This window comes from Pteropus alecto, unplaced genomic scaffold, assembly GCF_000325575.1.
Source record: "Pteropus alecto unplaced genomic scaffold, ASM32557v1 scaffold20, whole genome shotgun sequence".
NCBI lineage: Eukaryota > Metazoa > Chordata > Mammalia > Chiroptera > Pteropodidae > Pteropus > Pteropus alecto.
In genome coordinates, this window is record NW_006436298.1 from 27,918,343 (window position 1) to 27,924,181 (window position 5,839).

At 31.9% G+C, this 5,839-nt stretch overlaps 2 pseudogenes; one reads left to right on the forward strand and one right to left on the reverse strand.

The window, feature by feature from the left end:
* Positions 1-2,297: 2,297 nt before the first annotated feature.
* On the forward strand, positions 2,298-2,416 carry LOC112481013 (annotated as a pseudogene).
* Positions 2,417-3,583: 1,167 nt separating this feature from the next.
* On the reverse strand, positions 3,584-3,702 carry LOC112480906 (annotated as a pseudogene).
* Positions 3,703-5,839: the final 2,137 nt, after the last annotated feature.

Below are 5,839 nucleotides of genomic sequence, written 5' to 3' on the forward strand. Positions count from 1 at the left end.
ATGCTAACTGGATCTAAAAATGCATTTATTTCAGTTTTAATAACACTAAATAATGCTTGTTACTTTCTTAAAATAAAATATTGCATCTTATGTAATTTTACACTGGTAGCCCCTGGTAATAAATTGGAGCATATTTTCATATACTTATCAGATAATTGCACTTATAATCATATCAACTCCTTACCCAGAACTTTCAAAGCCCTGTTTTCTCCAGTCCCAATCTTTATAATCAATTCCAACTCATGCTACTTTCCTTCTCTCTCATCCTACAACTCTCCAGCAATATTCTAGCAGTTTCTAGATTGTATAGTGCACTCTTTCACCTGAGCACAATGTTCCTTATTGTACTCTATGACTATTTTTCCATTCCCACATCAGCCCTAATTCTTTGAATGCTATTCCTTTTGATCCTTTCAATTTCCTTCCACCGTATTATCCTCTAATACAACACCCCACTGATTTCCCTCACAGCAGATTTCATGATACAGACTATTATTGCTTAATGTTTACTCTCTATATATGTGGATAGTCTCTGTCTGATACAATACTTTATGGATATTTCCACTTGCACAGGCAGCCACCTGATTTATTTCCCTCCATCTGTCTAGGAGAGGTCAAAACAAATAGAACTTTCCTGAATCATCTCTACATTACTTCTTGATATGCCCTTACATATATTCTTCTCTTTGACAATGCTGAACTAACTCCAGTTTTCTCTAAAACATCATGAAATTTCATGTGTTCATGCATTCACACATTTTCTTTGCCTGGAAATTCTTCACTACAGTGCTGCTAATCCTTCATCAATTAAGTTCACTTTCTGTCTTCTCTGTCTGCATCTTCTACTTGCAGAACGGCCAGTAAATAGCACATACTGTTAGATCACGAGATAGTGAACTCCTTGAAAACAGAGACTCCATGGTTATTATACAAAGACTAATAGGGTCTGTTGCATAGTAGTTGATCGATAATTGTGTACCTAATGAATCTGGAGCATTCTGTGTCTTGATAGCATTAATTCTGCATAAGATTAGAGAAACTTCTTGACAAAAACAAGCCTAAATGAGCCACTAATATTAAGAACTGATCATGAGTCACTAGATGCTGCAGTAGACTAGAGGAACATTTTAGAGCAGTTGCGCATGCTGAGACAAATTTAATAATTAGACTACTATGTAATTAAAAACGGCACTGCATACCTGTAAGCAGGAAAGAAAGAACAAACTTGAGCAGACATTAGTTGACAAGGCAGTTCTTTTAGGTATACATTTGGCCAAGGAATTTAATCAGTTGCTTAGTAAGGATTCAAAGTTATTACAAAAACCCTAAGAAAAACTATTAGATTTCATTTCTTTTCTCTGAATTTATATTTTAGTAAACCAACACTATTTTTCACTCCATAGCATGAATTGAATTATTCTCAGGTAATTCACTTTTTACTTGTTGATTTTCAAATTAAACAAATGCATCTTTATTTAAAATGATTGTCACAGTCAAGACTTTGGTACTTTCTCTAGTCCTTTTCAGTCTAGGAAAATAAGAGAGAGAAAAAGAGGGATAGAGAATTCCTCAATACTTAAGTGATCATTAGCATATAAGACATAAGTTATGTGTAAGTGCACTTAATAGTGACTATTTTCTCATATAATTTAGAACTAGATTTTTAAAACTAACTAAAATATTGGGTTTAGAGAAATTTTAATTTATAAAATTTTATTAGAGGAAACACTTAGTTTTAACTGCAAAATTTCCTGATTTGCCTTTTGATTTTTGAGTATTCTTCTGAACATCAAATATGAGCATCAGATAATCACCATATAGTTCTTTTTAATTCCTCACCCCTCTCACCAACTATATTAACTATCAGCATTGTACTGTTTTGATAGCATACAAACTGCTGTCTAGACTTCTTTGCTTAATTTGTCTAGAACTGCTGTCTAGACTTCTTTGCTTAATTTGTTATTGCTTGAATTCACATATATACAAAATATTTTACCAATAATTAAAAATTATTTAGTTATACAAAATTCTTTAATTTTGATAAAAATTCTATGTGGCTTAAATAATATATTAGTGGTAATAATAATATATGATGCTATTGGTAATGTATACTCACATATGAATGAGATGTGTTTGTCATGAAGAAAATGTTGAGGCTAGAAATCTCATTAATTAGTTTATGTCTTAAACAATGTCTTTATAACTTGATATATAGGTTATTAAAAAGTCAAATATATAAAATAATATGAAACTCTGGAATAATCATAAATAATATTACTCAGTCATTAAAAAAATGAGTCTACGGCCATGCTACCCTGAACAAGCCCGATTCCATCTGATCTTGGAAGCTAAGCAGGGTTGGGCCTGGTTAGTACTTGGATGGGAGACCACCTAGGAAGATCAGGTGCTATAGGCATAAAAAGTAAAAAAAATAAAGAGTTGTAAGCTGACAAGTTCCTTGCAATCTGTGAGGTCAACCAAGAGTTGCCTCGCCTAAAAAACAAAAAATTTAAAAATTTAAAAAAAGTGAAATCCAACCATTTGCAATGACAAGGATGGACCTAGAGGTTATTCTGCTAAGTGAAATGAGACAGAGAAAGGTAAATACCATATGATTTCACTTATATGTAGAATCTAAGGAACAAAAAGAACAAACTAATCAAAAACAGACTCACAAATATAGAGGACAATTTGGTGACAGCCAGAAAGAACTGGTTGCAAGGATGGGGAGCACGGCATAGGGAATGCAGTTAGCATTAATGTAATGGTTAAGTGGAGAACCAGAGGAGAGAAAAAACAATTAGGGGGATCATTTTCTAAACTATATTAATGCCTAACCAATGTACTGTATACGTGAAACTAATAAAATTTAAAATTTTCCTCATGATAAATTAGTCTTATGATGGTACACAAAGCAGTAAAAGCATCCTGTCTAAATCCCTTCATTAAAGTCATATAAATTACTTATGAAAACAAAATGGAAAGATACTCTAACAAATTGAACAAAATATAATGGAAAACTTGAATGTATTTTCTTTCTCTACTTTTTAACTAAATATGCTTGTTCTTTTAGTCTGTTTCAAAAAGCTGACATCTATTACATTTTCTAAATGAAAAGCTTTTCAATTTTTAAGTAACCTAGTATTCAATGAAATAGCTCGCAGGACTCCTATTGGAAATGCTGCAACTTAAACATAAAAATTCATTATACAGATCTATTGGTGTAGTTGGCCAGCCTAAGCTGGTATTCAGCCCCATAATGAGTCTTATGTTCACTCTCATTAATAGTACATTCTTCTCAAATGAACTGAGTTGCAATGGTGGGATAGCTGTTTGCATTTCGATGCCTGACTTCTAATAGTAAAATATACTTAAATATCTCTTCCTGATTTTACAGGGATATATATGTATATATCTATATATTTTAAATATTTATACATATTTATGTTTATTAATATGTATATACATAAAATATATAAAAAACAAGGTTTATTGCAGCATTATATACAATAGCAAAGTCTGGAAACCAATCTTTGTTTAATATGGCGTAATGTTAAATAAATAAATTATTTATTATTATTTATGCCTGCAGCACCTGGTCTTCCTAGGTGGTCTCTCATCCAACTACTAACCAGGCCCAACCCTGCTTAGCTTCCGAGATCAGATAGGATCAGGCTTGTTCAGGGTGTCATAGCTGTACACCGTGGACCGTGGCTCCACTGGGGCATGAACCCAGGACCTTCTGCATGTAAAGCAGATGTGCTAACCACTACACTATGGAACATGTCCACCAATCGTAATTTAAAAAACACATGTTTGGGCAAATTCAGAAAGTACTTCTAGATATATTAGTAGATGGAAAAATAAGGTACAGAACAGTATTTTATTTGTATTAAAATACACATAATTGTTAGCAATTATTACTTATGAAAGTGGCATTTCTCAAGTGAGATATTTCATTTCTAGTTTATTTTCTGTGATTTTCTAATATTTTTAAATATTCATTCAAAATGTTTTTATACTTTTATACACACATAAAAAATGAGAGTTTGACGACCACATATTGCTGTTACTATAGGCCAGTCAAAGAGCTTTACTCAGTTAATGCTCATAAACTATGAGGTAGGTACTGCCATTGCCACTGAAGAGAATAGGTTGGTACAGAGAGTTTAATCTTGTTAGGGGAAGATTCAGATTTCAAATTCAGGTATTCTGGACCTGGAGTCCAAAATTTAATCACTTGAATGACTGCTTACTACCTTATGATAAGGAAAACATCGATATAATTCAGAAAGACAAGATCAGGCTATATGCCAAAGTAGTTTAGAATTTGGCATGTCATACTGGGAATTCATGCTCTGCATAGATCTAGATAAGAATATGGATATAATACAGATAAAAATATAGATACAGATATGGATATAGATAGATTTCCAACAAGAAGCAACTTGGATTTAACTTACTTCAAATTTAATCTCTATTTTTTTTTTTCTAAAGATAAAGCAGGATGAAGACTAATGATCTGATCCAGAAGTACTTTCCTCAGAAAAGTGCTAAATCTCACACACACAAAAAAACATTAACATTAAAATAACAATTATATCAATAACGACAAATGACAAGCCATCAAACTTCCTCACAAATAGCAAGTACATCATACCAAAGTGTCAAGGTGGTTTCAAATTAGATGACAAATGTAAATTTCTAAAATTGGATATATCTGCTTTTAAATTTTCTGTGAAAATTAGAAAAGAGAGAGATTTTTCTTTTGTAACTTTCCAACTCCCTCAGGAGCACTGAAGCTTAATTCTTCTCACCCTCCTTTCAGTTATTTCTAATCTAGAATCTCTTTATACAGTTGTTGAAATTCCTTCTGCTTCTGTGCTGAATTCTAGGAATTTTGGCCTGACTTTCCACAGTTAACATCTTTATGTTACATGAAAAGATTTGGATCCAATGAATTAAGCATTAGCACTGTGAAAATAGAGACAACCAATGAATATATTCATTCGTTATGGTAAACATTTTGACTACCAATTAGATGGATTTAAGAAGTTGATGACATACACTGGTGCTGCTAGTTTTTAGTTTGAAGATTACACTGTTCTTCCCCTCCCCACTCCCCTGACAACTAATGTAAGAAGATTCACTTTAAATATTAACTATCGCCACTGTATGGTTAGGCCTCTATGTAAAACTGTAATCTAATGCTCTGAAAATGAACAATTGTTGACATATGAAGTAAATCCCAAACCCACTGACATTAAACTGCCTGGTCATTTCATTTTTAAAACCTAGGTAGATATCATCATATAATTGGACTTGTATAATAATTGGAAAATTATAAGCAATTATTTCGGGAGTCTTTATGTTAATGTTCAAGTTAAATATAGAAAAAAGATAAAAGGTCTTATGTAATTAAATTAGCCATTTCATTCCCTAAATGAAAGCAGTTTCTTCTGAGTATTTTTTAACCATTCAAATTTTTAAATTTCTTCCTCTGTTTATAAGATAATTATACAAGATTGAATAGCTAAAAAAACTCATCTTAACAAGTAACAGAGAACTGCTTTTATTTTTGCAATTTCAGAAAACAGTTCAAAAAGCTGTACATTATGTGATCAACAAAAAGTAAATGACAGTAGTCATAGCTCTGTTCCATTTCTCACTAAAATGTTTCTTTTTAAATGATCTAAGAAAAGAAACTTTAAGTAATGTGGAAATTGCAGTTTATGATTTCTTAAATTTCAGTGATTATAGTGAACTGTATTTAGTTAGAATCCTGTGCTGGGTGATTTTCAGAACATATTCCACATACATTTCCCATACTCTTAAGGTC